Below are 19540 nucleotides of genomic sequence, written 5' to 3' on the forward strand. Positions count from 1 at the left end.
TGCCTCCTGGCCCAGCCCCTCCAGCACATCTTCCCAGCCAGTAACCACACCGGGCAAAGGAGGACTATTTAGCTCTCCATCAAAGTGCAAGACACTACAACAAGGAATTGTAATGGGGTTGTATTTCTGATGGTTGCAGCGTTACTCACTGATCAGATGGGGCTGGAAATGTCATCCTCCTTGCACCATGATCAGCAGCTGAACAGACCTCCTTTGCCTGATGAAGTTGCTGAGATTGGGGGATCATTTACATACGTTCTGTCTGCATGGGACAGGATTCTCCAGGGGTAGCCCCATAGTTGCCCCCACCTCCACCTGTTAGCTGACCTTCTGTTCCCATGACATGGTGGCTGTCTGCACAGATGTTCCACTGACCTGCTGCAGGTTGCATGCTTTTCAGATCAGAACAAGGTGCCTAGCAATAATCACATGGCTGGGCTCTTCATTCTGACCTCAGAACAATCAAACTGCATTGGCAGCCATTACTCTAGGTGGCTCCCAATTTTTCTCTTTATCCTATCCAGAAAAGGGAGACCAAAATGGTGAAGGATCTGAAAACCATGTCCTATGAGGAGAGTTTTAAGAGATTATTGCACCCAGGAATCCCACCTGGATAGACGCAGGATTGAAAAGTCAAAAACGGGTGTTATCATACACAACTGCAGCTGGACGAGTGTAACCCATATGCAGCCCAGACTTCAGCCACACTTATCCAGTGACTTTTCAAAAATGGGAGCTGGGGGCCGGGCTTGCATTCGCCCCATGGCTGTGTGCAATAACACCCAGTTTTGACTTTTCAATCTCATGTCTATACCAGCAGGGTTTCCGGGTGCAACAATCTCCTATAGTAGCTGGGTATGTTTAGCCTGGAGAAGAAAAGGTTAAAAGGTGATATGATAGCTCTGTTTAAGTATTTGAATGAGTGTCATACTGAGGATGGAGCAAGCTTGTTTTCTGCTGCTCCAGAGAATGCAACATGAAACAATGGATGTAAGCTACAGGAAAATAGATTCCACCTCAACATTAGGAGAAACTTCCTGTTCAACAGTGGAACACACTCCCTGGGAAAGTGATGGAGTCTCCTTCCTTGGAGGTTTTTAAACAGAGGCTGGATGGCCATCTGTTGGGGGTGCTTTGATTGTGTATTCCTGCATGGCAGGGGGTTGGACTGGATAGCCCTTGGGGTATCTTCCAACTCTAGGATTCTATGATTCTATGATTTTAAGGGTGTCATTCCCCAGTTCTGGTGCAGAATGTACTTGATGTCATCCAGACAGCTTGCCCCAGAACAGAAGGTTGGGAAGTCCAATGCTTGAACAGCTAACAGCAACTCTATACAGTCTTACTGCATACAGAGGAGTTACAGATCCATGACTCTAGGTTATGAATCTGCAATACAGAGTGCCAGCCTCATTTGTATATGTATTTATATATGAATGAGATTTGCCCAGGAGGATCTCCCCACTGATTGCACACCTTGTTAATGTGTGTTTATCAGATTGGATCCCATTCAGCCAGCCCTGGGTGTCTGTAAAGCCAGGCCAAGCATAGGACATGATAAATGATAAACAATAAAAACCCAACTTCCATAATGTTTTTGTTTCCCTGAATATTTATTCCAAATCCCACAGATTCATGATGCTTTTAATACTATTGTCATCCCTGAAATAAATCACTGTGTGTACTTCCTGTGATCTTTTCAGAAGGCAATAAAACAGATTGTATTTAATGGCTGTTCCAGCAATGAAAAATATCTGTGTTAGGTGGAAACAACAAATTGGATGCTTTTTCAATTCCTTTTAATGGTGCGAGGATCTTTGCAACATGCTGTGAAAAATATTCTCTTAATGACAGGCCTGTGGCACAACTTAAGGAGTCATCAAGAAATAAACGCTTGGCTGTCTGGCTGGCAGCTTGGTGTCCCTTAATTGAAGTATTATAAGATTCTGTGAAGAATAAACCCTCCAGGGTTTTGTAGCTAAATGGCACGGACACCTCTGATGAGACATGTAGATGAAGACATGTCAATAGATTCTTCACCAATTTGCTGTAATAGGAAGGCCTGATTAATTTCGTAACTATGGCCACTTCTGTTCACTAACCTAAGGAATGATTTAGACTTTATTAAACAAATCATTTCTCTCTTTTTGAGAGACTCCTGCATCAGAGTTATTTATTTCCAAATGTGATATGCTTTTCCCATTAGGATCTTGGGTATGTTATTAACTTCATCTTACCCATGTGAGGTAAATTCTACCCTGAGTGCACTTTTCATTACATAATATATCCAGAAGAAGCCTTATTAATCCTTCTAAGGCATAGCTACCTGCAGGTCAGTAAATCTGTGGGGCAGGGGGAGATCCCAGTTGATGTAATATGCTGGGAATAAACAGTAAGCCTGTTGCAACAAAACTGATTCAGGAAGCAGGTTTAAGTACCCATGCAGTTTTCTTCCTGAAAACCATTAAGAGGCAGGGAGAAGGAAGGGGAGCCAAGAGAGGAAAGAAAGATTGATTTGTTTGTTTTTAAATTAGGATCTTTCTTATGCAATGGAAAATATTGCTTTAAAAAGATTATCCTCTTGAATTTTTTCCTTTTTTTAAAAAAAGAGAATACACAGAATTAAGCATCCTTTTGCAACTAGACATCTGACTATTTGGGGGGACAGTATATTACCCCAGGGTACTTTTGAATGAGAATTGAGTTGTAAAATCCACTCCAGAACTACGTATGTCACTTTTGAAGGAGCAAATCCCTATTTTATGAAAGTTAAAGCAAGACTTGAGAGCTTTCATTCTGTTTGTATGCAAGTAGTGCCACATCAGAAACTTCTTCTGACTTTTAGCAACTCAGCCACACTTTGGTTAGCTTGGTATTCTTGATTGAAGGAAAAAAGAAGGAATAGAAAGCAGCTTCACAGCCTTTTGCAATGGAGATGGCATTTCTTATATACATTTTTAATGTCCAAAAAGGGAAATTGAAGCAACTAAATCAAAAGTATATGGCTGTATATTTTTATCTCTTTTCTTCCCTCCTCCTAGGCTATGAAACAGCTTTTAATATTTTATTATAATTGCCCATGGACATCTAACATCATTTGGTTACACATAATCAACTAATGCTTTATGTTTTAGGACTGGATTCAATAAAACATGAATTACACAGTGTGATTGGGGCATTGTATTTCAAGATTTCATTCTCTACACTGGAGCCAGCCAGCATTTCATATTCACATCTCCAAACCTAAAGTGGCACTGTGTGTTTCCTTTTGTGGTGGAGTTTAAAACAACAGCCATTTCTTCTAGGTTGTGTAGCTTACAGAAATGTGAAGAGGCAGAGAAAATAATTACCACTTTCTGTGCTCATAATAATAAACTCTGCATTTGAGCACCATCCTCTGTATATTCTTTGACAGAAAACTTCAAAAATCTATATTAATGTCCAAAAGGTATATTAGGGCAATATCTTGATCAGGTCAATGGCAGGACTGATTTGTTTATTTGCTCGCTTCTTGGATATCACACCTTTCTCCTGGGACTGTCATTCAAGGTGGTTGACAGAATATATTTTTTAAATAAATTAAATCTTCCTCTATGACTTGCCTCAGCCACTACAGACTGATTTACACATGAGATCGCCTGCATGTAGAGATAAGACATGTAATAGATGATTACAAATCAGAGTTGGAAAACATGAAAGTCTACTCATTATTACACTCACATTGGAAAGAAAATGTTTTTCCTCTTCTACAAAGAATTATCTCTGTAGTGGTGGTAGTTAGCTGGGAGTGGTAAGAAAGGGTCTTGTGTGAGGGATATTGGAATATAATAAATACCACCTAGTTTCTCTGTCACCATGTATGGATATGAGAAAAGAAAGCAGATAAAAACAAAATAAAATCATTTGAGATGTGATGCTGGCGAAGAGTGCTGAGAATACTTTGGGATGTCAAAAAAAACAAATGGAAGATCAAACAAATGGCAGATTAACAGGCTTGAACAGATCAAACCTGAAATGCCCTAGGAACTAAGGGGCAAAAAGGAGGACCCTAATGGGACAGCTTGGAGCTGCCCCATTTAAGGCTGGATTGGGGCCGTGGCAAACAGACATGCAATCTCAATCCAGCCAGCCTCCTCCCCAAATAGAAGTGAAAAAAAAATTGCTCCTACTTGGGACAGAAAAAAGCTGCCCCTTTCTCTCTAGAGCTGGCTTTTTGCCGGCTCCAGAGTGAGTGGCATCTAAATGTCACACCACCAAGTCTCCCAGAAGCTGGCCAGCGTGTAATTGCCAGTGTGACTTCCAGGTGACTCGGGGGTGTGGCATGTCTAAATGCCATGCCCCCAAGCCAGTGCAAAGCTGGCTTAACACAGCCATCTGTTTCAGCCCCAAATGATTAAATTGAGCCTGTCATACTTTAGCCACATCATGAGATGGCATGAACCACTGGAAAAGACAATAATGCTAAGTAAGATGGAAGGCAGCAGAAAGAAAGAAAGAAAGACCACATGTCAAATGATTAGATTCAATCAGGGAGGTCACAGAACTGAATCTACAAGACCTAAGTAGAGTAGTGGAGGATAGGTGGACTTGGAGATGTCCACAGGATCACTATGAGTTGAGGTCAATTCAAGGGCAGCTAATAACAACAACAACAGTTTGGCCTAGCACAGCCTTCTACATGTCTACTGAGGAATAATGTGCACTGTATTCACTATAGCTTTTGTTCATTCATATGCATTGCCAAAGGGTGCAAACGACTATGGCTACAATCCATTACCCATTCAGCTTGGTGTAAAAATCTACATATGGAAGGCAGCTGTACCACCACTACACAATCCCATGCTGGAGTACAACATTCTGCAACACATGCCAATGACTGAGTGCTGTGGTACAAGGTGCAATGCACAACCAGAATGCAATATTGAGCTTTTTGCAGAAAAAAACCAAGATATAATGTAATTAATTTAAAAAAATGTATACTGCAGGAATAGTTGGTGGGAGGGGGGAATTACCATTCTTGGATCTTCCAATGTTGCTGAGTTTCAGGTCCCATTATCCCCAGCCAGTGCTCCCTGCAGTCAATGATGATAGAAGTTTTTGTCCAATCTAACTTGAGAACTAACAATTCTATAAACATATTCCAGAAATACAAACTCACAATGGATGTATAAACGGACAAATCTCATTTTCCAAGTCATACGTAATTCTATAACTAATAGACACATCCACATCTTACCAGAGCTGGGGAGTCAGAGTCGTAGTCTTGGAGTTAGAGCCAGAGTCAGTAGAAATGAATGAACTCTAGCTTCAGAATAAAAAGTTATAATATTAAGTACTTAGTTGGCTGCGTATTTATTTTAATTAGAATTTCAGCGAGTTTTCTTGTTCAGAAATTTTAATCCAATAAATATATGTTATGCTCTATCAATCTAAGTACCCTAATGATTCACATGGTGGTAATGAAATGTCTTGTGCTACCATTTTGCTATGTAAATTTGTTATTACTAATTAATATGCAATTGCCGTTTATGATGGAATTGGAACCTGAGTTTAACAGTAGAAAAACACAGTCAGAGTTGAAGGTTTGGCATACTGCCCCCACAGCCCTGTGTCTTACAATCCAACTGATTTAACAATCATTCCTGGTTTTAAAAGAATTATCAGAGTTGTAGCCTTGAGAGAAGACTCATAATCTCTAAGAGATATCACAGCATCCCCTCCAAACTACAGTTTCTTTCTTTGGAAGAAGACATGACATGATAGTTATAGTTACAGTATAACTAGTCTAGCTTTTCAAGGTAGATGCACCTAATTTGTTTAGGGGGAAATAAGCACCTTCATTGGAAAAGAAATTATTTTGGGGGTTGAAAGAAAAAAAAATTATCTTCTATGCATGGATCATTTAAAAATAATATTTTTATAATTAACAATGAGAAGAACTGATATTAAAAAGCAACAGAAAGATAATGTAGGAATACATTTATCCTTCCTTTAAAGCCCATGGAATATTTCATATATGGTTAAATTTACACGTTTGTTTAGCTTCCAGGAAGATAAGGAATCAGTGGTCACACATTTCATTAATAATTGGAAGTAGTTTGTAATATTAGATTACAGACCTGGAATACTCTGATGCAAATTTTAGCATTTTGAATGCTGCTTCCTTCATGTAAAGAAGTATAATGGAAGAAAGCATGCTTAGCTGACCACTTGACATTTATTTTTCTTCGTCTGTGTGGAGAATACTTACTGCTGGGTGAACACTGAAATGTGCATCCTTCCACTTGCGTACTAAAGTTATCACTACTTGTTTGTACAAAGGAATTGGGAGCATGCAAAGAATCTACTCTGTGAACATCCCTAGCCTGCATTACCCAAGACAGACATGGATTAGAAATACTTTGTACTCTCAATCCCAGGGCTGGTAAAAGATGATAAATTAAAAAAAAAGTAATATGCAGATTACTTGATGCTTGGGGACACATCTGATAAATTATGCCTATTGAATAAAATATGTCCTTTGAATTAAATATACTAGAAAGGTGCATAAATGATTGGCTGTAACTCTGAACAGTGGCATTCCATTCTGTCACACTTTGCTACAGCCCTTTTGCTCCCATCAATGACCATTTGTCCTAATCCCTTTCTCCCCCGTTGGCAGTTAAAGTGGTGTCAAACTGCATTATTTCTGTAGTGTGGATGCAGCTCTTAATAGGTGGGTTCTGCCAAATTTTTGCTGCTCCCTCCTCAATCTCTGAGGGTCCTATTGCCCATCTATTCCCAGTGGGCTGCTCCAAGAAAGTCCAGTGTATGGCAGTTCTTCTCAAAGGCTAACATTTCCAACCCTGTATAATCTCCAGTAAAAATGTCCTGAAATTGTATGCAGTCTTTGCTCATAGATCAGTCTATAGATCAGGAAAAAGTTATCATTTGACTCGAAATAATGTGATCTGTTGTAATGATATTAAAACAATCACACAGATTATTTCTTGTTTTTCGATTCCAACTGCCTCCCAGTCGTTTTTGTTTCCCTGTTTCCTTTGGTAATCTAAAATCCATACTGTAATTCCAGTTTCTGAGATATTCAGACTTATTTTTTAAGTAACCTGCAAAATTTGCTGAAGTCCATGGAACAGTTCCCATAGACTTGGGTGAGGTTTGGCCAGTCTCCATGCTGAGTTAGGAATACATGAGAAAACTCCCATGGCTAGTTAAATACTGTTTTATAGTGTCTATTTTAAGTTCTGCCTTAAAAAGGGAAAAAAAATGGCTATGCCACCATTTGAGTAGTGTGTGTGTGTGTGTGTGTGGATCTAGATAAGATTTGATGCATAGACAGAGACCTATATCTTATTAAAATGTACAAGCATTTTAACGGTACGCATTTTCTTAAAGCATGGCAGCCCAGCAAAGAGCAACTGAGTATGTAACTTGCTTTAATGAAAATAATGTGTCTGGCAAGGTCTAAAGGCTTTTGCAGCTGCAGGGGCACTTCTCAGAAATAAAAGTTTGTGTTTATACAGGTGCAGCAATATTTAACAAAAAAAAAATATGCAATGAAAACAGCTGCCTGTCTGCTTTCTTTGGCAAGGCTCATTCCAACTGAAACAATTTGTATCAAACATCTCCCTCTGTGATGCCTATATAAACAATACCATGTTTTTAAAAAATTCTTACACGGGGTAGAGGTTGTTCCTCATAATTTGTCCTTTAGATAAACTACCAAGCTGAAACAGCTTGAACTGAAAGCCACTTGGGGTAGGGTGAGCTGTGGCACTGGGAAGAAGGATGGCATTTTCTGGAAAGGGGTGTGTGTGTGTGTGTGTGTGTGTGTGTAGGGAGACTGCCAAGGAAGTATTAAACATGCAGCACAAAAACTCAAAAAAGCATTTTCTCCAGTTATTATCATTCTGCCTAATATTGCAGCTGGCATGGAAAATTCAGTATTTTCCACTTATTGATAGTATAGTGTAAAGACATAATATAGTATGTTATTTTTATGTCAGGGAAAATATATTTCTCCTTAAATACTCTACAAGCACCAGATCCTGTCTGAGTTTAGAAGCTAAACAGGGTCCCTCCTTGTTACTACTTGGATGGGAAACCATCAATGGATACCAGGTGCTGTAGGCTATATTTCAGAAGAAGAAACTGGGAAAACAACCTTTGAGTATTCCTTGCCTAAGTAAATTCTTGAAATGACTTGAAAATATATTGAATTATGATCTTAGAGAATTTTTTCATAAAATGATATATAGATGGTATTTGACTACAACCAAATTATCTAACTGTCCTTTATCAATCTCAGCATATCTGAGAACTCCTTATATATTTACCTTGGTTTCCTGAAATGCCTTGCAAATATTTACATTTGGAATGTTGCTTCTCTATTTGCATCATTTACAGGGGGGTGTTTTAAGCAATTTGGTATTGGACTGATCTCAAGCATACAAAACAGCGCTTCTCATTTTTCCACCTAAATCTACTCTTCAACACTCCTTTTCTGTTTCTGTTGATGACATTTATATTCAACCAGTCCAAGAAGCCCGTAGTCCTGGTTTTATTTTTGATTCTTCTCTCTCGTATATCCCCCAGATCCAGACCACAGCTAAGGCATGTAGATTCTTTTTATACAATATTGCCAAAATCCGACCATATCTCTCTGCCTCTACTGCCAAGATTCTGCTCCATGCCCTAGTGATATCACGACTTGATTTCTGTAACATCCTTCTGGTTGAGCTTTCTCTTTCTCACCTCCGTCCTTTAATTTCTGTACAGCATTCAGCTGCCTGCATTATTACATCAGCCCACCACTCTGACCATATCTCTCCTTTGTTGTCATCCCTTAATTGGCTCCCCCTCCCTTTCTATATTCAGCATATGCTTCTGTTGTTGACTTTTAAAGCCCTCCATGGGCTGGCCCCTCCATATTTATCAGACCTTCTTTTTCCTTACCTTCCCACTTCCCTCCATTCTGGTAGTCAAGGTCTGCTATCTCAGCCTAGGATTTCCACTGCCTTCTCCTGGATTCGCCCCTTTTCACTTGCTGCCCCTCACTCCTGGAATCTCTTTCCCCCATGAGCATGAGCCATCACTTCTTTAACCAGTTTCAAAACTGAGTTGAAAACCATCCTGTGCAGAGAAGCGATCTTAGGCATTGCATGACTATTATTTGTTATTTGACATTTTAAATTTGTTGCCTGCCTTACTTTATTGAACCCTTGCCTGTGTTGTTATGTATTATTTATATGTATTATGCTATTATTTCTTAGACTGTATGCCATGGGCAGGTTTACCTTTATCTATTTTATTGTTTGTATTTACAGTGCTGTGCAAATTTACAGTGCTATATAAATAAAGCATAATAATAATAATAATAATAATAATAATAATCCCAAATCATCACAGAAAATTTGGACAGAGTTTGGAAAACTCATTTTAAGAAGAATGAATGAACACGTCAAAGCCATCCATTAATGAAGATTTATAAGATGATACTCTCAGAGCGTCAGTTTACCACTACTCAGTTTTGAATGGCTTGAGCATGCCATAATATTTGTTGTTCTTAAAAGCAATTGCCCACATTCTGAATTTGGGGATGGGTGAATGTGGTTTGTGTGTGTGTGTGTCTTTAAGAAATCAAATATTTTCACTTACACTAATAAGAAAAGAGAATGTTAAAACAGATGTTCCTAATGCATATTTTAATTCAATTCTCCTCCACATTTTTTAAAAACAGAACAAATATTGATCTCAGAAGATGAAAGCAAATCTGCAAGTGTAATGGAAGTCTCATAAATCAAGGACTGTACCTGTATAAATTATATATGAAATTGCTACACCCAGCCTTATCTTATGGTGATCTCACTTGTTATGTACACAAAGTTTTGAAACAAAGTGTTAAAAATAATGCCTATGTATATACTGTATCTCATTCCTCTGGGTTTTTCTAGGCCTGGCAGCCCTTCTGATGTCTGAGATGGAATAACCATTAACCTGTAGAGCCCGGTCCAGAAGATGAACTGAAACACCTGGTCAGGGGTTTCCCAGCAGACAATGAGCACTAATCAAGCAGACACTAATCCTCCTTTGCAGACCCTCCCACCCTGAGGCCTGCCATCAGCAACAGAACATACACATGCAAATCACTCCTGCCTTTCCAGGTTGTACAATATATATGCCCAACTCCTTTCCAGGCAAGCATTCTCTGAAGATGCCAGCCACAGATGCTGTATGAAATGTCAGGAAGAAATACTTCTAGAACATAGCCACATAGCCCAAAAAAACCCACAAAAAACTATGGATGCCGGCCATGAAAGTCTTCGACTTCACAAGAGCTTTAATTTGTTTGCCCCCATCCAATCCATTATTGATGACAGACACTGGTTTAGAACCTAAATGGCTTCTTTGGAGTTAGGTGGAAAGGAGAAATAGAGCTGGGTGTCCTCAGCATACAGGTGGCACTAAACGCCAAACCTCCAGACAAAATATCTCAGTGGTTTAATGTAAATGCTGAACAGCATGGGAGACAGAGCCCTGAGGCACACACCAATAGCCACAGAGTCAACTGTATTCCCTTTCTGGGTTCAGCCCTCCAGGAAGGAATGAGGCCACTGTAAAGCTGTTCTTCCAAGTTCCATCCCAACAAGGCAGCCCAGAAGGAAACCATCTTCAATAGTATCAAAAGCCATTAATAGGTCCAGCTGAACCAAAAAAGGACAAACTTCCCCATTCATTTCCTGGCATAGGTCATCCACCAAAATGGTTTCTGTCCCATAATCAAGTATGAAACCAAACTGACATGGATTAAGATGATCTGTTTCATCCATGAATATATGGAACTGGGAGGCAACCACACATTCTATTAGCTTGTCCAACTATGAAATATTGGACACTGGCTGATAGTAATAATAATAATAATAATAATAATAATAATAATAATAATAATAAGTTTTATTTATAAACTGCCATTCCGTGTTGATCATAGCGGTATACAGGTAAAAACTGCAATATCAAATACAAAATACAGGATAAAAATTGCAATACATAAATAAAACTTCAATAAAAACATTTCAAAATACAGATTAAAACCATACATCAAATCCAGGCCAGCTAAATGTGCTCGATAATGCTGTACATATAGAGGGGAGTCATATATCATCAAGGAGCATCGGGGAAGGCTTGCTGAAACAGGAAGGTCTTGAGTCTCTTTTTAAAGAGATCCAGGGAGGTGGCGGAGCAGAGTTCCTCAGGAAGGGTGTTCCAGATCCCAGGGACTGAGATAGAAAAGGCCCTTTGTGAGGTTGATACATATCTCGTTATCAGGATCCTCAACAGATTCTTCCCAGACGACCTGAGTGTGCGGGGCGGACTATATGGGGAGAGGCGGTCCTCCAAGTACCCTGGGCCCAAGCCATTTAGGGCTTTATAGGTTATAACCAACACATTGTATTGTGCCCGGAAGCGAACAGGCAGCCAATGGAGATCGTGCAGAATCGGTATTATATGGTCGGCCCTGGGACATCCAGTAACCAACCTAGCTGCCATATTGTGCACTAGCTGAAGCTTCCAGGTTTGGTACAAGGGTTGCACCATGTAGAGAGCATTACAGAAATCCAACCAAGAGGTTACCAGAGCATGTACCACTGTTTCAAGGTCCTCCTGGCCTAGGTAGGGTGGCAGCTGGCGTATCAGCCAAAGCTGGTAACAGGTGCTTCTGACCTTCGCATCCACCTGAGAAGTCAGCTGAAGCGACGAGTCCAAAAGCACCCCCAAACTGCGAACTGAGTCATTCAGGGGGAGCGTGACCCCATTCAGGACAGGTGGACAAATTTCACCACCCGGACCGGGCGAGCCTATCACTAGTACTTCCGTTTTCTCTGGATTCAAGCTGAGTTTGTTTTTCCTCATCCAGCCTATTACCGACTCCAAGCAGGCATTTAGAGGAGAGATGCCATACCTAGTTACTGCATCAGTCAGGGACACAGAGAAGCATATTTGGGTGTCATCAGCCTACTGATAACACCATTACAGAGGTATTCGGGGATAGCTTTTTTCAACAAAAACTTTAAAATTTTGTCCTTTAGGCATGTTGAAACCCTGTCTTATTGTAAGAAACCAATGACTACTCTCTTAAACCATTCAGCCTTCTTAATGAGTCAGGAAGGGCAAGGATGCAGTGGATGTGTAATGACTCTCACCTCTCCAAGAATCCCCTCTACATCTTCAGGTTGTACAAACTGAAAAGAATCCCTCATAACTGGACAAGCAGGGATAAAGGGACATCCTCTGGAATGGAATTAAAAAATCTGAGAGACTTTATTAGCAAAGTACCTAGCAAATTCATCACAGGAGGCTGTTGAGTGGCCTGCATTTTCTTCTTGAGAGCCAGAATGTAACAGAGCTCAAAACGTTCAGAACAGCACCACTGGATGGCTGATTGCTTGATGAAGCATACCCTCTGATGTGGTAATGGCAATAAAAACCTTTATGGGCATTATGCAAAGAAACAAGATCTTGGGCAACCGTTTTTCCTCATCCTGCAACTGCAGTCAATGGTACTATATATATCTTCCTACCACCACCACAACTCAAACAGCCACTAATTGGTTGGAGGGAGTGTACTGAGAGAACCCTGTCACTCCTTCCCAGGTGGCTGTCTCTGCTCTCCTGAACCTCTGTTTCAGAAAACTGGCAGTGCTTAAATGAATAGGATCATGACCTGAGACTCAGGGCCTAAATAGATAGTCTGGATATCTAAATAGATAAATAGTCTGGATACCAAAGGCTAACCCTGTACTATCATGTGGTTCCAACCCAGGTCAGTCCCAGAACAGTACAGTGAGTGGTGGGTGTTCACATGCCTGCCCACCCCCATGCTGTGGATCTGCACCTGCCTTCCACCCCCTTACATAGCATCCACTCTGAAGGCTCCTGCTGCAGCCCATAAGGGCAGAAATGGGGTGCCTGGCTACACCCACTAGGCCAAGCTGTGTCCTGGCTGTGGACACAGAGTGGACACAACAGCAGGAAACTCTGCTGCAAAAAGCCAGTCTTTTTGGCCTGTGTTAAGGACCCTTTGAGCTGGGGTCAGTCTGGCACTGCCAGATCAGCATCCAGACTGGTCAATTCTGGCCTGGAGCTATTGGCCTGAGTCATCCATGTATCCCATGTGTGCAGCCACTCAGACAGCAGTCCAGTCACATTCTAAACACTGAGTGAAGTCAACCTTTGGATGTAGAATGGAGAGGGGGCCCATCTTATTCTTCACCTCAGTCAGGAAAGTGTGTTAGACCATCCCTGAATAAAGCAGCTTCCTATTTCCCATTTTGACATTGAACATCCTCCAGAGAAGAAAAGAAAAGAATGTCAGGAATGGGTGACACCAGTGTGAAAGGGACCTAATCTTGGGATGTTCCCACATGTGCTGAATCAGTGTGGCTCCATCATTCTACCAGATGTTGGCTCTAGAGCTCAAAATGCAATTAGAACACGGTAAACAGATGTCCTCCTTTTCCAGGACATGCCTTATATTTCAGCCTTCGGTCCAGGAGGAATTCTAAAATGTCCTCCATTTTGAGCCTAACTTAAGCAGCATGAGTTTATGGCGGGTTACAGACCGCCAAAAAGCGGCGGTCTGCTGCCGCCGCCGGTTACAGCGTCTGGGAACCGCAGCAGCCAAACGGCATGGTTCCCAGATGCTGCAAAGAAGGAGCGCGAAAATCATGCTCCTTTCTGGCCCCCGGATGTGATGCCGCGAGGCACTAGTCACGCACTCGTGGCGTAATATCCGGGGTGCAACGTGTGGACACAGAGCGTCCGCTACGTAAAGATGGTGGCAGCCATGTGGAACAGCCGCTGCCATTTTGTACGGACTCAGTCCGTGCTAGGGTTAGGGGCGTCTGGGAGAGACGCCCCTTTCTAACCCTAGCACGGACTGAGTCCAACCTAGGGTGCCCGTCTGTAATGGGCCTATATTTATATTAGTGCTTTTAGCTTTTATTTGATAACTTCCTACCTTTTCTTGATTGTCTTACTTTGTGGTTTTGATACCTGGTCACCTTGAACTGGAACCTAAGTGTACACAAAACAGAATATTTTATGGCAGGGATAATATAGAAGTTCTCCTCCTACGCACCTTAGTATTTGTAAGAAGGCTTTTGATGAGCCAGCCTCTTGATTTTCTCAACAAGTGCAGTTTTGCATTTGGTGCTACAGTAGAACACATTTTATAGGGAAAGCAATGTTGCTCACTTAAAACCAGATTATATTTTGTTTATAGTTTGATTGGAGTCATGAAACTATAGTACAATCAGCATCTTTGTTGTTTTATTGCCATTTTGCCTCTATGCCAGTTTATTTTGGGACTTTTAGGAGTCACTTGAGTGACTGCATCTTCCATTTGATCATGATCTTCTCTGTCCCTTATATAAAGAAAAGTTAACTTTAGAGGGGAAAGAATAAAGCTGACAAGGTAAAAAACAAAAAGGAGCCATGTGTTTAAAACATTTGAATAAGATATTTTAGAGGCCTTGTCACCGTCCTGAAAATTTACAGCCGTCAGCAATGTAAACATGTACTTGACAAAGCCCAGCAGCTTGCTGACTACAGAGTTCATCTACACTTTTTCAGTAGGGCAGATGTTTCATTTTAATACTCTTCATACTGTAGATTAGGATTATGTATTTTTCTTTCTGTGTTTCTTTCTCCCCCTTTTTCAATAACAGAACAAACCTGACATGCTACTAATGTCATTTCACACTGCAGGCCAGATGGTGAAAAATGCAAGGCCTGCAGATTTATTTATATAAAAGTGGGTGGGAGAAGGGGGTGTTGGGTTTTGTTTTAATAGACTTTTACCATGATCATTTATTACATTCGTCTGAACACTCAATGATGAATAAAAGAAGAATCTCTGAATTTCAGAATAAATCCTTGAGATTAAATGGTCAAAAATGCAACACATCTGAGGGGCATGACATGGATAGGGTGACATTGTGTCCCTCATATTCCTCTTTGTCACATCAGGGTGCTGAGAGTATATTTATGACTTTTACAGAAGCCATTCCTAATCAAAATTTGGTAACACCTAATTCTGAAATTTAGTGGTACCTTGAATTTTCAGGACTGCAGCATAGGTGTTTGTGGAGGGGAAAGGGCCTAGGTGAAAAACCCAGTATCTTTAATTTTTTCAAGCATTTTTGGAATAAATGAATAATCTTCTCTTCTTTTTTAAACTCCTCCTCCATTATTAAACTGTATGGAACAGTTGTCACCTGAATGTACTTATTTTCCTTGTTTTTTTCACATTCCATTCTTTTGTCTCATTTTAAATTGTAAGCAGCTACCTTAAATTGTAAACTATCTTGTGTGATTTGGCAGAAAAGTAGTAGTATATACCAAATGTAACCAATACATGCCTACCCAAAAAGTCTCCAAGAGTTCAGCAGGACATACACGTAGGCCAGTTAGTGTAGGACTGCAGACTAAAAGAGAGAGAGGGAGAGAGGAAAAAAGGCAAAGGCCATTATGTTGTAGTTTTGTTTTTTTTAAGAGAACAAATCTGGCAATTTTCTGTATAATCATGTATTAAAATTAAGGAACCACAATGTCATTTTTCTCCTTAATGTTACAAAAAGGAACAAAATAAAAGAGAAAAGTCTGCTTATTATCCTTTTCAAGAGTCTGATACTATGACAATGGAATAGAAGGTTGTCACAGTATAATAGCCTCTAACAGCTAGATAAATGCTGAACTGAAGCAGAGGCATTTATCAAAAATAAATATTGAAGGAAAGCTGGGTGACACTGATCCTGCGATAATGCTCTGTTAAACTATTTCTCCAGTGCCAAGTGACTAATGTAGATGTAGTCATTGTGTCCAATAAATGCTCATATACGTCCTCTCTGTGTGTTGGAGCTGTCAATTTCAGTAGAAGCTGAACCCATTCAGGTTTATTGGAACATCTGTCAGGCACCCCATCATGTATAAGGGGGTCTCAAGGACATAGCACCCATTTTCCCCAGTAGCCAATAAAATGGACCTGATGGCATTGGATGTCTCCCAATATTGTCCACCAACTAGTACACAACCACTGACCTGGAGGTAGTATATAGCCATCATGACTAGTAAACACTGATAGCCTCCTTTAGGAACTTCTCCAATTCCCTTTTAAGGCCATCTGAATTGGTGGCTATCTTTACACCTTTGTGGAAGCACCACCATTAACTATGTGCTATGTAAAGAGCCAGCATGACATAGCGGTTTGAGTGCTGGACTACAAATCTTGAGGCCAGAGTTCAAATCCCAGCTCAGCCATGGAAATTCACTGGGTGACCTTGGGCGAGTCACACTCTCTCAGCCTCAGAGGAAGGCAATGGGAAACACCCCCTGAGAAACATGCCAAGAAAACACCATGATAGTTTCACTTTAGGATTGTATACATTGGAAATGACTTGAAGACACACAGCAACAACATGTAAAGTACTTCTGTTTATCTTGAATCCATTGCCAATCCACTTCAATGAGTTGCTTCAGATTTTAATAGTATGAAAAGGGGGAGAGGGTAAAACTACTCTCTGTTCCTCATGTCCCCGCTTGCTCACTTAATTTATTATTAAGTAACCCATTCTATGATTTCAGATATTGTCTGTACTTGGATCATTTTCTCCAGTCATGAATTTGAGATCGTTGCTATGTTCCCTTGACTTGCAGTCCATGGTGATTATACACTATAGTTGATATGAGCGAGAGGTAGGAATCATGCAGCCTGTAAACCATGTGCTGCCCTTTGGGGGCCCAATGACCCCACCCCAAATTTCCAACATCTTTAAAAAACATCAGGGGAAAATACTTCCTTAAAAATGCTTAAAAGACACTCCCAGTCTGAAACAGTCAGAAAAACCCAGAACACAACCACTTCCACAGGAAAAGATCTCATAGGTGACTGGAAATGACACAGCACCACATCCGGTTGCCGAAAATGGTGGGTACAGCATTATTACAAAGCTGACTTCAATTGGGCTTCTCCCAAAGATCATGACTCCTTAGAACAATAGGCTGACAACAGTGGTTTGGTTTTTCATCTGGTATATTTTTAGAAGGATTAAATGAACCAAGACAAACATAGAAATAAGCATGGGGATAATTTTTAAATGACCTAAGTAATATGGTTGATGTAAAAATTACTCAAAATAATATACTTTTAAAATTACACACACAAACACTTATACAGTCCTCCCTCTATTCTCATGGACTTGGGATCCATGAGCCTTGATTATCCACGGGGGGGGGGGGGGGGGGACAAAATTTAAATGGGGGGCAAACCCATGGCTCCTGGGGGCATGCCTCTATTCAAGCCAATAGGGCTAGAATATGCACAGTTTTCCATTTTTCCTGGGGGGTCTGGAACGGATCCAGCATGAAAACAGAGGGAGGACAGTACATAATAAAAAGCCATAAAAACAGAAAGGAAGTCAGGAAATGGCAAAAATCAATAAAAACAAAACATAATGGATGGTTAAAATAGCAATATAGTTGGCCTTCTACATTCAAAATAGTAATGCAGTTGGCCCTCCACATTCACAGTTTTGACTTTTGTGGATTTGATTGTTTGTGGGTTTGATTCATTTTGCTAGCAATTTTAGGTCCTCCATCACAACTCTGCCATCCTTCAGCACAAGTTGACCATAGACTTGTACTTGAGAACCTAGATATTCCTAGAGAAAGCACTTTAGTTGGCATGTGTAGGTCCTCCAGCATGATTCTATGATCGACTTCTGGCAGATGTTGACCACAGAGTTGCACTGGAGGACCTGGAAATTCCTAGAGAGGTGTTCTCTAAGGTAAAAGAATAGTGTTGTTTTTATTTGCAGTTCTCCCATATTCACAGGGGTCTTTCACCCCTAACCCCAATGAATGTGGAGGGACCACTGTAGTATTAGTAGTAACAGAGTCCTCACACAATATACCTGAAGGGTTTTCAAGTCCTTAAAGTTGTAGTAGCTGTTATATATTTGAAATAAAGTTAAGGTACACTCTACTAGAACTCTGAGTTCATCTGGAGAGGCCCCTCTCCCTTTTGGGAAAATAGTGGGATATAAATCCAATAATTAAATAAATAAATAATCTCTGTCTCAGCACCCACTCAGGTTTGGTAGGAACAAAAGAGAGGGCATTCTCGGTGGCTCCTCCCAGACTTCGGAACTCACTCCCTAGAGAGGCCAGGATGGCCCCATCTTTAGTCTCTTTCCACCAACAGGTAAATCATTTTTGCACTATCAAGCTTCTACAAACGGATGAGGTTTGAGCTTTTGAATGCCATGCAATTTGGATTTTAAGGCCATGAAACCCACTGGGTAACCTTGGGCAAATCACATGGTCTCAGCCTCAGGGGAAAGTAATGGCAACCACCTCTGAACCAATCTTGCTAATAAAACTTTGTCACAGGGTTGCCATATGTCAGAAATCACTTGAAGGCACACAACAACATGCCTTTTAATATTTGTTTAAAGTTGCTTAATAAATCATGTTTTAACTTCATAAACTGATTGTTTATAAAATCTTATATTTATACTTTCTAATGCTTTTGGTATTCTTTTTAATTTGTATTGTTTTCAACACGTTCTTAGCCACCTTGAGTCCCTATATTGGGGAAAGGCGGCATGTAAATGTATAAAATAAATAATAATAATACTGTGGGAAGGTGGAGGATTGGTATGGGAAAAGAGGATTGGGAATGGAACAAGAACAAGAACAAAAAGAAAAAAACTGGTTGTGGAAGGAGAGGAGAGATAAGGTGGTACAGACAGTAGTATAGATAGTTGATAGTCCACTACCATAACTGCCAGAAGAACATAAGTGTTTAAACAGAGATTGGATGGTAATCTCTCAGGAGTCCTTCAGCTGTCTATTACTGCATAACAAAGGGATGGACTGGAAAGCACTTCAGGTCCTTTCCACATCGATGATTCCATATGTCTATGATCCTACATCAAGAAGATAGATTGTAACATGGGATTATGTGACAGTTGTGCATTAGTGAGTTTCAACAAGAAGCAACTGAACGTGCACCTAAATGTGAAATGTATGATGTCCAAACACAGTCTGGGCAACCAGCCAATGGCTGATTGCTACACAGATGATAGCCAGCAACCAATGAGCAAGGCTCCCTTTATCGTCTCCGCTTAACCAAGGTAGGTAGGGGTAAGTGGTCTTCTATATCTGAAGAGGCAAGCCTCTCTGCCAGAGCTGGTACTCACTCTGGTCTGTCTCTGAGAAGTGTAGCTCTCGAGGCTTCTCCTGCTCTGGTTTAGCAGCAGGTCCCAGCAGGTCCATTGCTTCAGTCTGAGTCAGACTCCATGTCCATGTTCTGGAAACAGGGCAAAACACATGACTGCAATGCACAATGCCCATCTGAATGTCTAATGGCATCATTTGGCATTAGATTAGATTGGCATTAGATACAATGGAACCACTTGTACAACTCTGATTCTGCAAATTTCAGCCAAATATGAACTTCCATATAAGACAAAAACTCCAA

The sequence above is a fragment of the Sceloporus occidentalis genome, unplaced genomic scaffold (assembly GCF_023333645.1).
Source record: "Sceloporus occidentalis isolate IW3139 unplaced genomic scaffold, rSceOcc1.0.p SCAF_3, whole genome shotgun sequence".
Classification (NCBI taxonomy): Eukaryota; Metazoa; Chordata; class Lepidosauria; order Squamata; family Phrynosomatidae; genus Sceloporus; species Sceloporus occidentalis.